A 23,054-nucleotide genomic window follows, 5' to 3' on the forward strand; every position below is an offset into this window, starting at 1 on the left:
CCCTCTCTGGTTTCATCTTGTTTCAAGGAAAATGCTACTCTTAACTATAACACCATATTACAGCTTGATCTCCTTTGTAAAAGGCAAGGAAATGAACCGAAATTCCATATGGTCAGGACTTTATGGCTATACCCTATGATCAGTCCATACTCCTTTAGGGGGCCTGAAGACACCCTTCTCCTCATCCTCTACCCTTCAATCCACCATCAGCTCAGCTGCCTCAGGCCCTTATATACTTCTGTTAATCTGCCACCTCACCTGAGTTCTGTCATATTCTCTATGTGCCCCCCATTGTCTTGTAAACAGGTTGTGCCAAGATCATGTTTTTCTCTCCGTTTCTCCTGAGTCTCTCAGGAGTCTCTCAGTCTTCTCTGTTTGCTTCTTTTGTGCGTCACATCTGAACTGTATCTTGAGAGGACTGGAGGATCGTTGCCTGACTCTTGCTAGATGTGGGGACTTCTCCCTCATTCATTTCCTGGGTTAATGGCTCTAAGTGGGGCCAACTGTCTGTGGTTAGTCTACCTCAGAACTGGGACTTTGAGGAATAGTCCCAAGCAGCTGCCAAGGAGATTCCCAGTCTTCTCTTAGCCCAATGTGGACTGCCAGTTTTCTCTTTCCTGCTGGAACAAAAACACGTGTCTGTTCACCTGCACAAGCTAATGAGCTACAGGACTAGCACACCTCTTTCTCTGCCCTCTGGGCTCTGCACCTCCTTGGCCACCACCTCCCCTTTGTTCTGTTCTGCATCACCATGGCTGTGGCTTCCAGAACCAGCTTCTCTACCACCCTGGGGGCCTCTGGTGCCAGTGGCTCCTGTTCCTCTTACACTCACCAAGGAGCCAACAGCACCCTGAGCTGTTGGGCCACCTCCTTATGAGGTTCAAACTGGAGCACCTCCTAAATCAGCACAAGGGGGTTCAGAAACTTCCCTGGACTTAAAATACCCACTTCAGATTTCCTCACAGGAGTCCCAAGTACAAGTGACAGCAGGGAACAAACTGATCGATTTTTAGTGGACACAGATACAACCTCCTCAGTATCTGCTGCAATTTGTCAGCAAAGGATGGCTTAAAATGATGGTTGACTTTGTCTCATAAAACTTTTCATGGGTAATTGTTAAGCATGAGTAGGTTGAATAGATTAAAAAAAAAAAGGCTTACAGGTAAACTTTTAAATAGCTTTCAAAATCTTTGGCCTAAAACTTCGAAGTTTTGCTAAGTTAGATGATACATTAGATCAAATTCATTGGATATTTAAGTCTTTTCCAAGTAAGATAAAATGCTACTGGCATGTTATTACAGAGAAACTGAGGATTCTAAAAACCATAAAATGTACTCATAAATTTTAGATCTAAAGAATTCTGGTTTAACAGACAGTTCAACAGCTCAAAATTACTTACTACTTAATTTTCACTGGAGACTAAGGTTTCTAAGAGTTAAAATTCTGCCAAATATAATTAAGACTGATAGAAATGATAAAGAAAGCAACTCATATGTAGGAAAGTAGGAGATATGTAAAACAACATGTTACTAAATAACCAATGGGCCAATGAAGAAATCAAAGAAGAAATAAAAAAATGACTGTAAGAAAATGAAAATGGAAACAGGATGGTCTAAAGTCGTTGAGACATAGCAAAAGCAATTTAAAGAAGGAGGTTTATAGCAATAAGGGCCTACCTCAACAAACAAGAAAAATCTTAAGCAATCCAACCTTCCACGTGAAGGAACAAGAAAAAGAACAAACAAAGCCCAACAATAGGAGGAAGAAGAGCAGAAATAAAGAAAGATGTAAATTAATAGAATATATTAATGAAACCAGGAGCTGGATTTTTTTTGAAAGATAAACAAAACTTTTGTTAAATCTTTAGCCAGGCTAATCAACAAAAAAAGATAGAGGACTCAAATAAATTAAATCAGAAATGAAAGAAGAGAAATAACAAGTGACACCAAGAAATACATTCTAAGAGATTACTAAAAAAAAAAAATAAGAGACTACTAAAAAAAAAAAAATAAATAAATAAATATATATATATATATATATGCCAACAAGCTGGACAACTTAAAAGAAATGGATAAGTTCCTAGAAACACATAGTCTTCAAGACTGAATCACAAAGAAACAGAAAATTTTAATAGATTGATTATTAGTAACAAAGTTCGATCAGTAATCAAAAACTCCCAACAAACAAAAGTCCAGGACCAGATGACTTCACAGGTGAATTTTACCAAACACTTAAAGAGTTAATACCTACTCTTCTCAACTCATTCCAAAAACAAAACAAAACAAAAAAAACAAACAAACAAGGAGGAGAATTTGTAAATTCATTCAAAAGGGGCCAGCATTACTCTGATATAGAACCAGACAAAAACACTAAGAAAAAAGAAAAGAAAACTATAGGCCAATAACCCTAATGAACACAGCTGCAAAAAAAACAAAATCCTTATAAAATATTAGTAAACCAATTCAACAACACATTAAAAGGATCATTCACCAACAGTACATTAAAAGGATTATTCACTACAACCAAGTGGGATTTATTCCTGGACTGCCAGGTTGGTTAGACATCTGCAAATCAATGTGATACAATACATTAATAAAAGAGAGAACAAGAACTGTATGATACTCTCAGTAGATGCTGAAAAAGCATTTGACAAAGTACAGCACCCTTTCTCGATCAAAACTCTTCACAGTGTAGGCATAGAGGGTACATACCTCATATCATCAAAGCCATCTATGAAAAACCCACAGTGAATATCATTCTCAATGGGGAAAAACAGAACTTTTCTCCTAAGGTCAGAACACAGCAGGGATGTCCTCTATCACCACTGCTATTCAACATAGTACTAGAAGTCCTAGCCTCAGCAATCAGACAACAAAAAGAAATAAAAGACATCTGAAGTGGCAAAGAAGAAGTCAAACTCTCACTCTTTGAAGATGATACTTTATGTGGAACACCTGAAAGACTCCACTCCAAAACTGCTAGAACTCATACAGGAATTCAGTCAAGTGACAGGATATAAAATCAATGCACAGAAACCAGATGCATTTCTACACACCAACAGTGAGACAGAAGAAAGAGAAATCAAGGAGTTGATCTCATTTACAATTGCACCCAAACCCGTAAGATACCTAGGAATAAACCTAACCAGAGAGGCAAAGAATCTGTATGCAAAAAACTACAAAGTACTCATGAAAAAAATGGAGGAAGACACAAAGAAATGGAAAAATGTTCCATGCTCATGGATTGGAAGAACAAATATTGTGAAAATGTCTATGCTACCTAAAGCAATCTACACATTTAATGCAATCCCTATCAAAATACCATCAAGTTTTTTCAACAAAATGGAACAAATAATCCTAAAATTTATATGGAACCAGAAAAGGCCCTGAATAGCCAAAGGAATGTTGAAAAAGAAAGCCAAAGTAGGTGGCATCAAAGTTCCAGACTTCAAGCTGTCTTACAAAGCTGTAATCATCAAGACAGTATGGTACTGGCACAAAAACAGACACATAGATCAATGGAACAAAATAAAGAGTCCAGAAATAGACCCTCAACTTTATGGTCAACTAATCTGGGACAAAGCAGGAAAGAATGTCCAATAGAAAAAAGACAGTGTTTTCCACAAATGGTGTTGGGAAAATTGGGCAGCCACTTGCAGAAGAATGAAACTGGACCATTTCCTTACACCACACGCAAAAATACACTGAAAATGGATGAAAGCCCTCCATGTGAGACAGGAATCCATCAAAATCCTTGAGGAAAACACAGGCAGCAACCTCTTCAACCTCAAGCCGCAGCAACTTCTTCCTAGAAACATTCCCAAAGGCAAGGGAAGCAAGGGCACAAATGAACTATTGGAACTTCATCAAGATCAAAAGCTTCTGCAAAACAAAGGAAACAGTAAACAAAATCAAAAGACAAAGGACAGAATGGGAGAAGATATTTGGAAATGACATATCAGATAAAGAGCTAGTATCCAAAATCTATAAAGAACTTATCAAACTCAACACCCAAAGAACAAATAATCCAATCAAGAAATGGGCAGAAGACATGAACAGACATTTCTCCAAAGACATCCAAATGGCCAACAGACACATGAAAAAGTGCTCCACATCACTTGGCATCAGAGAAATACAAATCAAAACCACGATGAGATACCACCTCACGCCAGTCAGAATGGTTAAAATTAACCAGTCAGGAAATGACAGATGTTGACAAGGATGAGGAGAAAGGGGAACCCTCCTTCACTGCTGGTGGAAATGCAAGCTGGTATAGCCACTCTGGAAAACAGTATGAAGGTTCCTCAAAGAGTTGAAAATAGAGCTACCCTACGACGCAGCAATAGCACTACTGGGTATTTACCCTAAAGATATAAATGTAGTGATTCAAAGGGGCATGTGCACCCGAATGTTTATAGCAGCGATGTCCACAATAGTCAAACTATGAAGGAACCAAGATGTCCATCAACAGATGAATGGATAAAGAAGATGTGGTGTGATATATAAAGTGGAATACTATGCAACCATCAGAAGAAATGATATCTTGCCATTTGCAATGATGTGGATGGACCTAGAGGGTATTATGTTGAGTGAAATAAGTCAAACAGAGAAAGACAATTGTTATACGATGTTCCTCATATGAGGAATTTGAGATGTAGCACAGGGGGTTTGGGGTGTGGGGAAGGAAAAAATGAAACAAGATGGGGTCAGGAAGGAGACAAACCATAAGAGACTCTTACTCTCACAAAACAACCTAAGGGTTGCTGGGGGCTGGGTGGTTGGGATAGGATGGCTGCGTTATGGACACTGGGTAAGGTATGTGCTATGGTGAGTCCTGTGAAATGTGTAAGATGATTCACAGACCTGTACCCCTGGGGTAAATAATACATGATATGGTAAGTAAACAGACAAACAAATAAATAAAAGGATCATTCACCACAATCAAGGGGGATTTATTCCAGGGATGCAAGGACGGTTCAATATCTGTGTATCACTCAACATAATACATCCCATTCAAAAATGAAGAATAAAAACCATATGATCGCCTGAACAGATGCACAAAAAGCATTTGAAATAATACAACATCCATTCATGAAAAAAGCTTTCAACAAAGCTGGCACAGAGAAAACATACCTCAAAATGATAAAGGCCATATATGACAAAGCCAAAGCTAACATTATACTCAATGATGAAAATTGAAAGCTTTTCCCCTAAGGTCAGGAACAAGACAAGGATATCCACTCTCACCCTTTTATTCAACAGAGTACTGGAAATTTTATCATAGCAATCAGACAAGAAAAAGAAATCAAAGGTATCCAAATTAGTTAAGGAAAATGTAAAACCGTCACTATTTGCAGATGACATGATACTATATATCCCTAAAGACTCCACCAAAAAACCATTAAACCTAATAAATGAATGCAATAAAGTTTCAAGGTATAAAATTAATATATAGAAATCTACTCTATTTTTATACAGTAATAATAAAGTAGGAAAAAAGAAATTAACAAAATAATCCCCCTTACAATTGCGCCAAAAAGAATAAAATATCTAGAGATAGATTTAACCAAGGAGGTAAAAGACCTATACTCTGGAAATTGTAAGACACTGATGAAAGAAATTGAACACAACCAAATGGAAAGATATACCATGTTCATGGACTAAATGAATTAATATTGTTAAAATGTCCATACTACTCAAAACAATCTACAGATTCAGTATAATTCCTATCAAAATAACAATAATATTTTCCAGAGAACTAGAACAAATTTGTATGGAACCATAAAAGACCCCCCAAATAACTAAAGCAATCTTGAGAAGGAACAAAGCTGGGTATCACAGTCCCAAATTTCAAGCTATCCAACAAAGCTATAGTAATCAAAACAGTATGGTACTGGCACAAAAACAGATACACATATCAATAGAACAGGATGGGAAGCCCAAATACAAACCCATGCTTATATGGCCAATTAATCTATGACAAAGGTGGCAAGAATATATAATGGGGAAAAGACAGTCTCATCAATAAAAGATGCTGGGAGAACTGGACAGGTATGTGCAAAAGAATACAACTGAGGGTGCCTGGGTGGCTTCTTTGGTTAAGCACTGGACTCTTGATTTTGGCTCAGGTTGTAATCTCAAGATCACGAGATGGAGCTCTACGGTCAGGCTCTGTGCTCGGTGTGGAGTCTGCTTAAGACTCTCCCTCTCCTTCTCCCCTCCTCTAATCTCTCTCTCTCTCTCTCTCTCCCTCTAAAATAAATAAATACATCTTAAAAAAAAAAAAAAAACAACTGGTCCACTTTCTCAGAACACGTAAAGATAAGCTCAAGGGGTGCCTGGGTGGCTCAGTAGGTTAAAGCCTCTGCCTTCGTCTCAGGTCATGATCCCAGGGTTCTGGGATCAAGCCCCACATCAGGCTCTCTGCTCAGCAGGGAGCCTGCTTCCCCTTCTCACTCTGCCTGCCTCTCTGCCTACTTGTGATCTCTGTCTGTCAAATAAATAAATAAAATCTTAAAAAAAAAAAACAAAGATAAGCTCAAAATGAATTAAACACCTCAATGTGAGACCTGGAACCATAAAACTCCTAGGACAAAATAAGCAGTAATCTCCTGGATATCAACCTTAGCAACATATTTATAGATATGTCTCCTCAGGCAAAAGAAACAAAAAGCAGAATTAAACTATAAGGACTACAACAAAATAACTTTTATAGTAAAGAAAACCATCAACAAAATGAAAAGGCAACCTACTGAATGAGAGAAGATATTTGCAAATGACATATCCAATAAGGGGTTAATATATGAAATATATAAAGAACGTATACAATTCAACATCAAAAATACAAATAACACAATTAAAAAATGAGAAAACCTGAACATTTTTCCAAAGAAGACACAGATGACCAATAGATACATAAAAAGATGCTCAATATGACTAATCATCAGGGAAAAGCAAATCAAACCAGAAGACTATCTTCATACCAGTAAGAATGGTTAGTAACAAAAAGACTCCCAATAACAAGTGTTAGTGACGATGTGGAAAACAGAACCCTCATGCACTACTGGTGGGTATACTGGTGCAACTACCGTGGAAACAGTATGGAGATTTGACAAGAAAACTGACATATAAATACTATATGATCTAGTAATTCTGCTACTGGGTATTTACCCAAAGAAAGCAAATACTAATTTGAAAAGATATATGCACCCCTATGTTTATTGTAGCATTATTTACATTAACCAAGATATGGAAGCAACCTTAGTGTCTCTCAATAAATGAATAAAGACGTGGTGTATATGTCCAATGGAATATTACTCAGCCATAAAAAGTGAGTGAGATCTTGTCTTTGTGACAACATGGATGGACATAGAGAGCATTATGACAAGTAAAATAAGTCAGAAAGACAAAGACAAATACCATATAATGGTATCTGAATATTAAAAAACAAATATAAAAATATAAAAAACATTTTTATTTGAATATTAAAAAAACAAATGAACAAACAAAAACAAAACAGAAATTATTCATAGATACAGAGAAAAAACTCTTGCTTGCCAGAAGAGACAAGGATTGGGGATGGGCAAAATAGGCAAAGGAGATTAAGAGGCACAAACTGCTGGGCATCTGGTGGCTCAGTAAGTTAAGTGTCCGCCTTTGTCTCAGGTCATGATCCTGGGGACCTGAGATAGAGCCCTGTATTAGGCTCCTTACTCAGCAGGAGTGGGAGGAGTGACTGCTTCTTCCTCTCCCTCTGCCCCTCCCCTCTGCTTGTGCTCTCTTTCTCTCACAATAAATAAATAAAATCTTCAAAAAAAAAAAGGCAGGGTGGTACAAATTTCTGGTTATAAAATAAATACATTACTGAGATGAAAGTACAGAATAGGGAATATAGTCAACAGTACTGTAATAACGTTGTATGGTGATGTATGGTAACTACACTCATTGTGGTGAGCACTGCATAATGTACGGAACTGCTGATTTGCTATGTTGTACACCTGAAACTAATAACATTGTATGTCAACTATACTTCAATAATAACAAATTTTTAAAAATTTTAAAAATTGTATTTTTGTTCTCCTTAAGGGAAGAAGGCAACTGTATGTGGGAAAAAAAAATCATGGTCCAGGAGAATACAAAACTCTGTTTACAGCATGACTTTCTAAGGTATCTGATTCTGATTCATTCTCTTTGAGCTGTAACTCTGTAAATTGTAGATAACTGATAATGCAAATAATTCTTGCCTATATCCATGAAAACAAACTGTCAGATGGAGAGTTTCTGATTCCTAAGGGGTTAAAAGGCAATTTTGATGCCCTTTGCTAATTCACTCCTCTTTTCCTATATTTTTAGTTCTCCTTTGAACTGATAACATTTTTTCTGGTCCCCTCAATTAATTGATATGTTAATTAAATTTTTGGCATGTTCATTTTTTTCAGCTTAACTTAAATAAAATGGACAAAACTATAAGATACTTAAAGCACACAATGTGATAATGACATGTTCATTTTAGAGCTATTTTCAAAGCCATGATTTTACCTTTTTCAAAAATTGGCTTTTTTGATGTATCAGTCACTGTTGTGGGGCGGGAAATAGCAGTACACTGGAAGAGGAGACTGAAACGTGCTTGAAGTGACTATTAACAGAGGTGTTGGCTGAGTTAAATAGCCAGGATGCTGAAGCATCCCAATTAACACAGGGAAATTGGTACCACTTCTAGGGCCCATTGGGCATGGGGAGAGAGCTGTGGCCACACTAAAGCAGGACACAAATCAAGGCCTGGCAGGAGGGGACAAGAAAATAAATACAACTTTTCTCTCCTCTTGTTCTCTGAGCCTCATGAAGCCAGAGAGTAATGTATCAGCAACAGGCTGATACAGTCTAGCTTGTTCATTGCTGTTTTGACTTTTTTTCAGTCAAACCAGCCAACATGAATAATAAATTCTCAGTGAATTGAGATCTAGCCCAAATATGTGATATACGAAGACTTTTACAGAACCTTGGAATATAAGTGTGGCTTATATTTACATAGTTAAATAATATGGCCCCTTGGTAAAGCTCATATAAAAGAGCTATGTTTTGATCACTTTCTCTATATCTCTTGTCTTATGCTCATGCTGTATAGGGGTCCGGGGAAGGCCACTCCAAAATAATACTGGTTACTTTGAATTGAAGCTACTTGGGCAACAGCTAGTGCAAGACACTCAGACCCTCCTCCACATCTGCTTTAGGTAGGAAATAAATCGTTCACACGAAAGTTACCTTTCCTGTACTAACAAGTAAAAAGACACCCTTATCACCGGAGTAGAGACTTAAAAGTTGAGAGAGCTGCAGAAACAAACCTTGTTACCATTTACTAATCTACAACCCCAGCCCAAATTCTGCTTAGAATTCCTTACTAGTTAAAGCTCCCAAATATCTGCTTTATTTATCTCATCAATTCCTCACAAACTTATTGTCTCTGTCTAAAATGTATAAAAACTGCCTGCCTTGGTCATTTCTTTGGGTCTCAATTTCATTACTGGGCCTCCAAGCACACATAGTAAAACTTTGGGGTTTTTTCTCTTTTTAGTCTGTCTCATGTCAATTTAATTCCTAAAACAGCTAGAAGAACCTTGGGGGAAAAAAAGCAAATTTTTTCCTCCCATACAGTTGGCGTAGTCAGCAGGATACTCTAACTTGCTGGAGATTGCTCACTCTGCCTCAGCTGAGAGACTGTGGGACATCTGACATACAGCTAGTCAAGGTAAGATTTCCTACCATGTCAGCCTAGTGGAATCTCTGTCTGCAGGGTCCAGTGGTATGAGACTAGCTTCCTTGCTTGTCAGAGCTGGAGAAATCCCACTTGAGTACTCCTTGCCTGGTGTCACAGATTAGGGGGTCTGTGACTAGATATGTCACACATTTGTGGGAGGCCAGAGACACCTACACACCACATCATTTTTACCACCTGGGCAACAGAGTTTTTGCTTTCTTGGATTATTCTGGGAGTAAACTTTGGATCATGGGGTGTTGCATCATCTATGCCCTCTCCAGGGTCACCTCTTATATCCATGGTAAAGGTTTATTCTAAGCCTGTGAAGTTGCTTTTCGGTTCTATATATTTAGTATTGGAATTAATACATTAATGGTGATCCCACATGTTTATGGCCAAACAACAGATGTTTTGAATTAGAAAAATTTCTACATTTAAATAGCTTTTTGTTGTGGTGGTGGTTTTTTGTCCACACCACCCGCCGCCCCCCCACCCCCCCAAGCTCTGACTGCAAACAGTTGTCTTACTGGTATTTATGGGAGTATCAAACTGAAAGGAAAACATGAAAGTACAGCAGATAACCTTAGAGAATCCCTTAATAAAATCAAAGAACCAAAGTCAGATTTATTTATTTATTTTTAAAGATTTTATTTATTTGTTAGAGAGAGAGGGAGAGAGCAAGCACAGGCAGACAGAATGGTAGGCAGAGGCAGAGGGAGAAGCAGGCTCCCTGCCAAGCAAGAAGCCTGATGTGGGACTCGATCCCAGGACGCTGGGATCATGACCTGAGCCGAAGGCAGACGCTTAACCAACTGAGCCACCCAGGCGTCCCCCAAAGTCAGATTTAAAACAAGAATTAGAAATCAAATCGGACATAAGTCTTTCTTATGCCCTTCTTTTATCCCCCAATCCCTATCACTGACCTTCCCAAAGATCTTTTGGATCTGTTCCCCATCTTTTGGATGGCACCACAGATGGCATCTGTGGTGCCATCTCCTCAACCAATTTCTTTAAATCCTAGAACTACAATTTCCCCCAAGAAACCTTCCCTTTCTTGGAAGATTTACAGAGAGCATGTTGGCCTTTCTCTAGGCCCTGGGAAAACAGATCATTTGTTTACTCCCTGGACTCAGGGAGTAAATCTAGCAGCAACACCTGGAAGTCCAACAAAGCTCATTTTGCTGTACCTTATAATTCCTCCTATTTTCCAGGGCTTTGTAATCAGGCTCTGCCAGTTTTAAGCACTCCTATGCAATGTCTATGGATATACCCTGGACATCCACTGCAAAGAGTTCATGTCCCCTGGACAGTAAAAGACCTTCTTTTTTTTTTTTGAAGATTTTATTTATTTATTTGACAGACAGAGATCACAAGCAGGCAGAGAGAGAGGTAGGGAAGCAGGCTCCCTGCCCAGTAGAGAGCCGGATGCAGGGCTCAATCCCAGGACCCTGGGATCATGACCTGAGACGAAGGCAGAGGCTTTAACCCACTGAGCCACCCAGGAGCCCCAGTAACAGACCTTCTAAACTGTAAACTCCTTTACCTCTTTTCTTAGAGAATCCTACTAAATTTAGAGAGGAATTACAAAGACGAGCAACTGTCCACAATCTCACCTCCCTCACAGAGACCGTGTCTGGCTACTGCAGGGGTTCTTCCAGCCTGTGATTATCAGGTGGTTTTCAGACAGGCCAAATGGCTCCCAGGAGAAAAGTCCCCTGACAAGGGAAACAGATGGCCAGAGCCTCTCTCCAGTGCTCCTATGAATGACCAGAAGATGGCTCAGCTAGAGGCAGATATTCAAGAGTCAACAGAGCAACACTGGAGCACTTCCCTCCCCAAATCAGTCTGTCTAAGGTTGAAATATGCACTCAGAAAGAACACCAAAGAGACTTTGTTGAACATTTTACACAACCTTTTCCAAGGCATACTGCATTCATTCCAGAAGCCTCACAACATAGAATCTTCTAATCTCTGCTGTAATGGGAAACTTCCTCCCAATGTGAAAAAACAAATCCACAAGAATGTGGTCAGTTGGGTGGGGCAACTGCGGAGTCTAAGACCGGAGGCATCCACCCAGTTCTTTGAAAATAGTTCTTAGGAAAGCAGGGAGAACAAGGAACCAAAAGCAATAATTCTTGCCTTGCAACTTCAGTCTTTGGAAAGGTGAAGCATGACGCTGAGAATAACTCAGAGCCCAATCAGAAATCTCCCTATTTGCCTCTAAGCAATTGCTGATATTGCAAAAAACAAAAGCAGATATTGGAAGAGAATTTGTCCTGCACTTAAGAAAAAGAAGGGCTTAACAAGCAATTCTCTTAAACCCCACACCCTCAGAAAATTCCTATTGCTCCTGAGGGACAATTCTCCCTTAAGTGACAGCTGATCCCCAGTAGCATGCCAGACCTACCACAAAACTTAAAGCGGGAACTGGATCTCTTAATTGACACTGGTGCAACTTCCTCTACCATCTATCTTCTCAGAAGATTTATCTCTATTTGCCACTTCTGATTCTATTCAGGTTATCAGAGTCTCAGGGTAATCTATTTTATTGCCTGTGTGTCAGTCCACCCCAAGACCCTTAGGCCCTATTCATCCTCATCATGCCTTTCTTATTTCCAGCTGCTCACCAGTAAACCTTCTTGGTAGTGAACTCTGTTAATTTAATGCCACTATACACTTAGTAAGAAAAGCATTTTTGTTTCTTTACCAATAGACCAAATCCCAAATTTCCTACTTTAGTGAAACTCATCTTAATCTAAATTCCTCAGAAGAGGATGAATCTTTAAAAGATGTCCCATCTATCTTTGGGCTACACATGCAAATGAAGTTGAACTGTCATGAGGTGCAGAGCCTGGGTTCATTTCTTGGAAAAGGAATAAACCATTTCAATCAGTAGCTCAAAATCGTCTCTCTAGAAACCAGAGCAAGGAATTAACCCTATAACAGGCCCTCTCTCTCTTTTTTTAAAGACTTATTCATTTATTTGAGAGAGAAAGCACCAGTGTATGCACATGAAGTGTGGGCGTGGGCAGAGGGAAAGGGTATCTCAAGCGAAGTCCATCCTGAGCATGGAGCCTGATGTAGGGCTTGGTCCCATTACCCTGAGATCATGACCAGAGTGGAAATCGAGAGCCACCCAGGTATAATGGACCCTCTCTTAAAACATGATGTTCTTGTCTTTACCACCTCACCCCATAACACCTCAATCTTGCCAGTAAAGAAAGAAGGCAGAGGTTGACTTGGAAACCAAATTTATTAATTTGTAAAGGGCTTGAGGGACATAAATAAACTCTTTTGGGACTCCTTGGCACCTTCCTCAGTTTTCTTTTCAATCTCACCCAGACTCGAAATTTCTTTTTGCATTTCCATGTAAAGGGGGACAACTGCCACAGACTCCCAGTCCAAGAGGCTACTATGAGTCTCTCTCAATATTTCCTCAAGTCCTTCAAGCCAACCTGGACCCTATAATCCTTACCCAAGATTCCATCCTAGTGCACTATGCTGATGCCCTTTTGCTCTGTAATCAACCTGAGTGGGGAACTTTTATAGCTCCTTCATTCACTTAAAGGCAGTAATTAAACAAAGCCATAAAACCTCTAAATCAAAACATGAGTAGGTATATGCAACTGTTACCTATTTAGGACACGAGATATCGCAGGGCATTCTAAAGCTCACTCCAAAACACCTTGAGTCTCTTTTGTCCAGCCCTTTCCCCCAAATAGTTAAGTCCATTTTTATGGACAGCTGGATTTTGCCACCAACGGATTCCTAATTCTACAGTTTTTGTTAAACCTTTGTGTGCTCTTTTCTCAGGCATCACCCCACTCTGGTCTTCAGAGGCATTAATCTCTTTTGAAGTTTTGAAATGACCTCTGTCCACACTCCTCACTTACCGAATTTCGACAAGCCCGTCCATTCATACTGCATGAAAATAACAGCTTTGCTGCGGGGATTCTAGGACAAGCTTCTGCCTCCTAGAAGAATGCCAACAGCACAGTTCTCATGCCAAGTGGACCAGGTGGCATCAGGTGCACCCCCATACTTCCATGCAGCTGCCTCCTTGCTGGACAAAACGAGGACTCTTACGTTAGGTTCCTCTGTTGACTTGTGTGTCCCCAAAATATACCTGCGCCCTTACAAGTTTGTAAGACACAGCATCTCTCAACAAAACGACAGACCACTTACAAATAAGCTCTTCTAACTAACTTGTCATCTTATATCATTGAGAAACTTTAAATCCAGCTACCTTACTCTCTAATAATGGAGAGCCCCACTCTCTTCCCCACTATCGCCTTACAACTGTAGGATCTCAAAACCACGACAGCATCTCTCAGACATCCCTCCAAATAATCCAGACTAACTTTTATTTTGTCATGGCTCCTGTAAACAAAATTTCCAGGGATACATAATGACTGGTTGTGCCATAATTTTCCCACACAAAACAACCAAGGCATATTCTTTGCTCGCTGTAAAATAGCCCAAGTGGCTGAACTCATAGCTCTGGCCTGCAGAGTTTACATGCTGGTGGGAGGGGAAAACTGCTTTTACACTGATTCTGCAGGTTGCCATGCTGTTGGCACAATTTGGAAATCTCATGGATTCTTACCTTTGGTGGATACTCCCATTGCTAAAGGGCTCATAATTGCTGACCTAGTAAAAGTTACTCACCTCCCTTCTAAAATTATAATTATTCACTATTTAGTTCATACAAAGGAAATCGATACTGTATCTTTAGAAACCAGAAGGCTAACAGAACTGTTAAGTATTCGGCCCAAAAGAGACCACACCCTCATGCCCCCCCATCCTCAGTCTGCCCAATTTTTTTTTTCCATTAGCAAGGATTTTCTTTTTTATTTTTATATTAACATATAATGTATTATCAGCCCCAGGGGTACAGGTCTGTGAATCACCAGGTTTACACACTTCATAGCACTCACCATAGCACATACCTTCCCCAATGTCCATAACCCCACCACCCTCTCCCTACCCCCCCACCCTGCAACCCTCCATTTGTTTTGTGAGATTAAGAGTATCTTACTGTTTGTCTCCCTCCCGATCCCAACTTGTTTCATTTATTCTTTTCCTACCCCCAAACCCCCCACGTTGCATCTCCACTTCCTCATAAAAGGGAGATCATATGATAGTTGTCTTTCTCCAATTGTCAGTCCACCCAATTTTTAACCCTACCTTTATCCCGGACTGATAGTATTAATTATCAGGCAAATACCCTTCAACCTGAAGAAGATAACTGGATACAAAAGGGTGCAAATGATTGCCAGATGGATTCTATTGTAGCGCCTTTTAACCTTTTGGCTAGCACTTACCTCCCCCCAAATGGGACACGTGTGAAAATTAATGAAGGGAAAACTCACTGGGAGGTTGGGGTGGGGGGAGCTCTCACACTCTACTACTGCTTTTCAGTTGCAGACCCAACAGAAGACACGACCTTGCTATCGCAGCAGCTCAACTAATGAGAGACAGTCACATATCGGCCAATGCAAAGCTACCATACTTCAAACTCCCAGTTTACTCCAATGGACTTGCTTGTAACAGCCTTCCCCAACTGCACCCCACACCCGTCCGCTCTATAAAAAAGCACTCCTCTCCTTTGTTCTGCAGACTTGCCTACAATTTTGCCATAAACTGCTTGTCCCAAATTGCAATTTTCTGTTTTTCCCATATAAGCCCATTTTGCTGGTAAAATAACTGGCAGTTTGTTTTTAGGTTAACATGAGCAAACAGAATAATTAAGGAACTAAAATACAGTTGGTTCTGCCCTGGCAACCTCAAAATTTCTGACCAAATTATTTTGCAGTACACTAGGTGCCTCGTTAGCGCAGTAGGTAGCGCATCAGTCTCATATTTTTCAGTACACTATTTGTAATCTCACCAAATCAGTGCGCCCCCAAGCAGTCCTTCTAGGTCCATATTGCCCTTTGTGGCATTTCAAATGGATTTTATAGACTTGTCCCCAGCCCTGAGCTATTCTTCCTATTTGGCCTGTTTAGTGAATAGACTGGGTGCTATCCAACCAGATGTGTTAAACATGTCGCCACGGTGGTAAAGAAATTAACAACCGGATTATTCCTCATTTTGGCATTCATTTATGGATTGAGTTAAACCAAAGAACTCATATTACAGCAGAGATAAACAGTCTGCTTGCAAGAACACAGGGGCACTCATTAAAATTTCACACCCCATATCAACTTTAATCATCAGGGCAAATGGAACATAAAAATCTAGACCTAGAAAGGCCTTTAGAAAAGACTTGCCAAGAAACTGGACTTCAACGGCCAGAAGAACTGCACTTGGCCCTTATTAAGATCCAGAATATTCAAAATGGAAGCCATGGATTGATCTGCTTAAAAGAAAAAAAAAAAAAAAAGTATTGGGGCACCTGGGTGGCCCAGTTGAGCAACTGCCTTTAGCTCAGGTCATGATCCTGGAGTCCTGGGATCAAGTCCCACATTGGGCTCCCTGCTAGGTGGGGAGTGTGCTTCTCCCTCTGACCTCTCCCCTCTCATGCTCTCTCTCTCTCTCATTCTCTTTCTTTCCCAAATAACTAAATAAAATCCATAAAAAAAATAAAAAATAAATAAAACTATAAAAACAGTGTTGGTCACCCATTGCCTACTGACATCTTTAAACCTTTCATTTTTGAGTTAAATGAACAACCTGATGCTATGACTAACTATACACAAGAACTACTAAACTTGAAGCATATCACCAACAGGTAAACGAGGCATGGCCTCCTCCCACTGATGAACCTTGCCATCCCTTTCGACCTGGAGGCTGGATGTACATCAAATTCTTTAGAAGGGAACAAGCACTGTACCCTTGCTGAAAAGGCGCTTATGAGGTGTTACTGACCACCTACACTGCCATCGAAAGAGAAAAGAAATCCCCCTGAGATTCATGCAAGCCACACTAAAACAGACCCAGATCATCACTCACAAGACAACTGGGAGAGGACTTTTATAGGTGACCTGAAAATAAGGATTTGTAGGGCTCAGTTCCAGGTCTCAGAAGCAGATGGCACCATGTTATAGACAGCCCTTCCTAAGATCATGGATCAATAAACTTCTCTTTCCCTACCCCTTATTTTTAAAAAGACCCCATGATATTAAAACAAAGCACTTCTCTTTTTAATAGTTTATCCACATTTATAAATCATTTAATAAAATACAGACTTCTAGAGAATGCTTGTCTCTACCTATGCTATTTAGCTACTCTAAGTTTCCACTATGGGCTGGTTTCCAGCCCCTGTCGTCTTCTTACCAACTCTCTTTGAACAAGTTGGTCGCAGACCAAACACCCACTGGTGCCAGTTTACCAAACGTTAATCAGTCCGACTGTTGACTATGTGTACATCTAGATAATGCACAAAATACCCTGGTCTTTGTCCCTGCCGATGTAAACACCGAGGGACTGAGCTTGAGCAAAGGGTAAACAACACAGTGTCATATCCATGATCAGAAAAAAGTCACTCTGCCTTTCTCCCTGGTGAGTTACATAGGCCCCAGAAAAATCTCACCAGAAGCTCAAGGACTATCCCTTGTCAGGGTTAAAAGAACAGCTGAAGATTTTTCCCTTTACTCGGAACACAGACATGCCACTCAACTTTTCCTGGGTGATATACCATTACAATCAAACTCTCTGGTTTGATGCTGAAAATGGCATTTTCAAACTCAGCAAGGAGATTAAAAATAACCCTAGCATAAAAGTTTGCCAGATCACCCAATGGTTTACATAACAGCCTTGTACGAGAGGCCATAGCTCAGTTGCCCCTCTTGTTAGACTGCCCAATACCACAAACTATATTCAGGTGGATGGAAATTGCAGATTTCCTTGGCTGAGTGACAAAAGTAAGCTTTACAGCTGCCAGCAGCGAACTCCAGACCTACATCAGCTACTTTACAGACTCTTCTGCTCTCACACACTGGTAAGACCACATGAAAAATAGAGATGTACAGACATTAACATAATCAATGGCAAAGGTCATGGAATGCTCCAGGCCTCAAAAATTACAGGTTTCAACCTGACTTTGTCTGTAAATCATACCCCTCTTTTTATTTTATGTGGCAACAAGGTGTATAAAGCGTTCCCACGTAAGTGTTCAGGACAATATGGACTGATACCTGGCTCCTGTCACTAAACACTTCACCCTAAATGCTAACGACAAGCTTGGCTCCTTTGTTCGTAAAATTATGCCACATAAATATGCCTGTTGAAAAATCACAGAAATTCTGCTTGTGTATCACAGGTCTGCCTTCTTTTCAGCATTTAGGGTCTTTCTTCCCAAATCTTGGAGATCATGAATTAGAAAAGGCAATCCCAAGTCTCCCTATATAGTGGAATAAGAGCTCAATACTACCTCAAGAATTCTGACATGACTCCGGTCAGAAGTTAACAGCTTAGTCTCTCTGGAAGTCCAAAATCCTCATACCCGACACACGCTGGCAGCCCAGCACGGGGGGACTAAGGCAGTCTCTGGTGAAAAAGTGTTCTTTCCGCATAAACCAAATAGGACAAGTTCTACCTAACTTCAATATGTTAGAAAAAAAGGCCTAGTATTTTCAGCAGATAAACGAAGCACGGACATTTTATAGGACTGATCCATCTCTGGGGCTGGGGGACTAGCTTAATGGGGTGCGAAGGAAAGGGCTCAGACTTTTTCTTTCCTGTTGGTTCGTCCTCATTCTCATCTATATTCCTTTTTCTCTTTGCAGATCTCTTACCACTCATTTACTAACTCAGTTTGTCTCTCCATAGTCACCAGCTCACCTTTTCTATGGGAACTGGAGGGGCCCAAGGCAGGCCACCCTAATATATGCCACAACGGCATATTGGTTATTTTGAATTGAAGCTACTTGGAAAAAGACGGACCTTCCCCTGTATCCCCTGAAGGCCCAAAGTAAATCTTCTGTGTGAAAGGTACCTACGCTTTATTAAGAAGTAAAAAGACATCCCTACCCCCAGAGACTTTAAAGCTGTAGAAACAAACCTTGTTCCTTTTTACTAATCTACAACCTCAGCCCAAATCTTAGAATTCCTTACTAATGAAAGCTCCCAAACATCTGTTTTCTTTATGCTGTCAATACCTCAAATTTATTGTCTCTTTGTCTAAAATGTATGAACTCTGCCTGCCATGGTCATTTCTTTGGGTGTCAATTTCATTATTGGGTCTCCGTGTGCACATAATAAATCTTGGGTTTTTCTCCTGTTAATCTGTCTCATGTCAATTGAATCCTTAAAGCAGCTGGAAAAACCTGACAGGGAAGGACATTTTTTTTCCTTCCCTACAACTGCTTACTCTAAGATATTTTTACCATAGTCTTAAAAACCATCATGTTAACAAATACCTGAAAAAAAAAAATCTAATGTTCTCTTCAGCTTCTGGACACTAAGTCTTTGACCAAAAAGCAAAATGTTGATATCATTTTTTATGTGTTTTCCTATACTCAGTCTCTGGATATTGGGTGGAAGTTCGGTGAATATACTTTGATGTGGGAAACAAAGGCAGAAGAAAAATTACTGAATTTCCTTACTGCAGCCCATTGCCAGGTCCTTGAGATGGGCAGAGTGACATTCCTCTAGGGACTCCACTGCTTCGATGTTAAATGCTTTGTTAAGGGCAAAAGGCAATCTTAACCCAACCCCAAGGACCCTGTAAGTCTCCTTAATATAAAAAAATTCCTTTGGAAGCTTACTTTATCTCTACCCTGGCCAAGATACATGTTGGAAATCATCCCCCAAGCATATGACCCACCAATATACATCTGAAGGGTCTCATGACTAAGTTTCTACTAAACAGTAGTAAATGACCTTTCCTAACAATACCAAGCTCCCTCAGTATCCTGGAAACCCTATTTCCAAAATACCTGGGAGGCTTACACTATTCCTAACCCCTTCCCAACTTTAAAGTATACAATGGACCATCCATCCCATATGACCCCAGAGCAGTTCTTTCTGCCCCAGGAGTCTTGTCTGTGCTTTAATAAAACTACCTTTTTGCACCAAAGGCATCTCAAGAACTCTTTCTTGCCCATCAGTTTTGAACCCTAACTTCTTTTCTACATCACTTTGGAAAAAAGAAAAGAACCATTTCATTAAACAGTTGAATGGTGGGGGTGGGGGGTGGCGTCCAGCCCTTGGTTTCCGCTTAGGTCATGATCTCAGGGTAGTGAGATCTAGCCCTGCATCAGGCTCGGGCTCAGGGCCTAGTCTGCTTGTCCCTCTCCCTGTGCTTCCCCTGTCCACCCTCCAACCGCTCATTTTCACTCTCTCCTTCAAACAAACAAATAAATAAAATCTTTAAAGAAAAAAACCACACAGTCGGATTGGTTTCTGGGAGAATGAAGTTGCTAAAATAAACCTCAAGATTTTGCTGGGCCTTTGTGCTTCTACAGAAGTTACTGTTCAGCTGAACAACTTGACATGCTCAGGGCGAAAGCAGCAGAGCTGCAAACAGGGGTCAAGGGAGATGAATAATACCGTGGGTACTATACTATAATCAGTTAAGATTCTTGAGTTCAGGGAGTGGTATAGAAGGAAGGAAAAGGAAAAGGAAGGTAACCAACAGAGGCTGGAGCAGAGTTGTAGAAATGGTTGAGAGACAATATTTTAAGGATAACTAATATTTAAATTTTAATTGTTTTATCCCAAACGTTTGGTAAAGTTGGCTTTAGGCAAAACATGAATATGAGCTGTTCGGATAAAATCCTAATCAGGAAATAATAATAATTACAACAGCAACAATGGGGCGCCTGGGTGGCTCAGCGGGTTAAAGCCTCTGCTTTTGGCTCGGGTCATGGTCTCAGGGTCCTGGGATCAAGCCCTGCATCAGGCTCTCTGCTCAGCAGAGAGCCTGCTTCCCCTTCTCTTTCTGCCTGTCTCTCTGCCTACTTGTGATCTCTGTCTGTCAAATAAATAAATAAAATCTTTAAAAACAAAACAAAACAAAAAAACTACAATGATTAAAAAAAATAGATGTCATTTACTGAGGGTTTGGTACATCCTGGGCTTTGTGCTAACACAGACAGCTACACTATGCATATCACAGTCACTGAAGGAGACAGTAATTTTCCCCCCTTTATAGGTAAGGAGGCTGAGCTCAGACAGTTTAAGTAACTCCCTCAAGGCTACAGAGCTAGTATACAGCAGGGCCTGGATTTGAAACCAGGCACTAGGCTCTTTTCATTACACCATACTGCTTTCCTGTAATCCTCCCTGCAGTGTTATTACAAAACCGCTCTAGATGCTAATGATAACTGACAAGAACCCCCTGGTACTCTAAGGCTGCCAGTTCATAGTCAAATGGTGATAACCATCCAAAGTTTTCCCATACATGAGTCAGATCTGTTTCCTATGGTTTCTACCCCTAAGACTCCCATCAGCTGTTTCAGCCATTCAAAACAACTCTAATCCTTCTTCCATGGAGGAGACGCTCTAATATTGGTGTGGTATAAAATTCTTCTACCATGTCAGACCCTACTGTACATGCTTTCTAAGAGCAGGCATATCTGAATATAGGATCCTATCTGAATTGCATATGGCTTTATTCCCAGCCGCCCAGAACATTGCCTGGTACCTACAGGAAGCATTCAACAAGCATTCACAGAACGAATGAAGCAAGGCCAAATTTGGAGGATACAGAGTATTTCCGGTAGAACAGCAAAGGTATGAAAGATACCACCTCTTACTTTCTCTACATATCTCATCTTATGTTCATACTACTTCCTCTAAGATATTTTCACCAAAGTCATAACAACAACGATGTTAATAGATACCTGAAAAAACTGTAAGAGGCACAGCTTTCAGAGACTATGTTCAGGTGCTGTTTCCACCCCATTCCCTCAACTACCTACCCCTGTTTCCAGTTGGGCACTGTTCTCCTTCAAGCTAACCTTGTGGGACTAATACAGCCTAAAAAGAGACTGTCATCTCATTCTTTATACATATACTTTATATAACCCAAGACCTGACCACTATGGAGAAATGAATTGTTATTCTACACCAGTAACTGCTGGAGATATAGATGTATACATGTTTTATAGATAAACTACCCATGAAAAAGTAATTTTTCAAAAATTAAGACATACCAAAGCCCTGGTGATGGATATATGGGGAAGTAGCCCTGGAGATAAGGGAGTGCTGTGGGGATTTTCAGCATAGATTGCTGCCTTTGCAGCTCTGTGGGGTTAAAACAATACGAGAAATTGTCTAGTCTTGGATTCACTACAGACATTTCCCGATTTTCAACAGTTCAACTTACGATTTTTCTACTTTACAATGGTGAGAAACTGATACTCATTCAGTGGAAATCATACCTTGAATTTTGATCTTTTCCCAAGCAAGCTGAAATGGGATACAATATTCTTTCGTGATGCTTGCAGCAGCAGCAGCAGCAGCAGCAGCTCCAACTCAGCCCTACAATCCCCAGGGTAAACAACCCACGTACAGCCATTCTGCTTTTCACTTTCAGGGCAGTTCTTCAGTAAAGTGTTATTATAAAATAGGCTTTGATTTAGAGGATTTTGCCCAACTGTTGGCTAACGGAAATGTTCCGAGCACGCTTAAGGTCGGCTAGGTTAAGCTATGATGCTGGACAAGCGTATTAAATGGATTTTCAACTTACCATATCCAACCCCATCATAAGTTCAGGAAATCTGAGAAGAGGAAAAGCTGGAACAGGCAAACTGTGAAGCTGAAAAGACGTTAAGAGAATGTCAGTCAAGGGGAGGGACCCCTCATCGTGGTTGCTGACCATGCCTAGAAGGCCTGCACATGAAGCTTCAAGCTGGGCTGCCAATCATCACCTGGGTCTGCAGTCGCTGGTAATATTTAGGGATACGTTCCCTTGGCTTCATTCGCATTTTTGTACCGCTGCTTGGCAAGGGTCAGATCTTGAAGCTCTCTGGGTCTTGGCTTCTTTTTACCTGTGAAACGTGGGGCTTGCCTCCCAGTGGTTTCTGGCTCGCACTCGGACTCGCAGAAGCACACCGTTGTGGAAAGCGGAGTGCGCGGCCCGGTTCTTGAGGCTTTCGGCAGAGGCTGGGGAGGTACAGGAAGCAGGAAGGTGTGGTTCGCTCCGAAAGAGCGTGGGAAGGGGGCGCACCACTGGGCGAGCCCCGCTTAGCAGCCCCGGCGCCGCCGCCACCTGCGGGCTTCCCAGCTGCGCGGCGGGGCGGGGCGGGGCCTGCGGGGACCCATTGCTTTCCAGCTCCGGCCCGCAGAGCGGCGCACACACTAACTGTCCCGTGGCTCACCGGCCCCGCCCCGGCGCGCGGGGGCTGGACTTC

At 40.7% G+C, this 23,054-nt stretch overlaps 1 long non-coding RNA gene across 5 annotated transcripts in view; it reads right to left on the reverse strand.

Annotated features, from left to right (window-relative positions):
* The window catches only part of LOC132013835 (uncharacterized), a 67,035-nt gene extending 43,982 nt beyond the window's left edge, over positions 1 to 23,053 (reverse strand). For all 5 annotated transcript variants that reach the window (XR_009403119.1, XR_009403118.1, XR_009403120.1 and 2 more), the window contains exon 1: positions 22,391 to 23,053. This is a non-coding gene — a long non-coding RNA (uncharacterized LOC132013835). The remainder of the gene's footprint in view (positions 1 to 22,390) is intronic.
* Between the last annotated feature and the right edge of the window lies 1 nt (position 23,054).

The sequence above is a fragment of the Mustela nigripes genome, chromosome 3, assembly GCF_022355385.1.
Source record: "Mustela nigripes isolate SB6536 chromosome 3, MUSNIG.SB6536, whole genome shotgun sequence".
In the NCBI taxonomy this organism is placed as follows: domain Eukaryota; kingdom Metazoa; phylum Chordata; class Mammalia; order Carnivora; family Mustelidae; genus Mustela; species Mustela nigripes.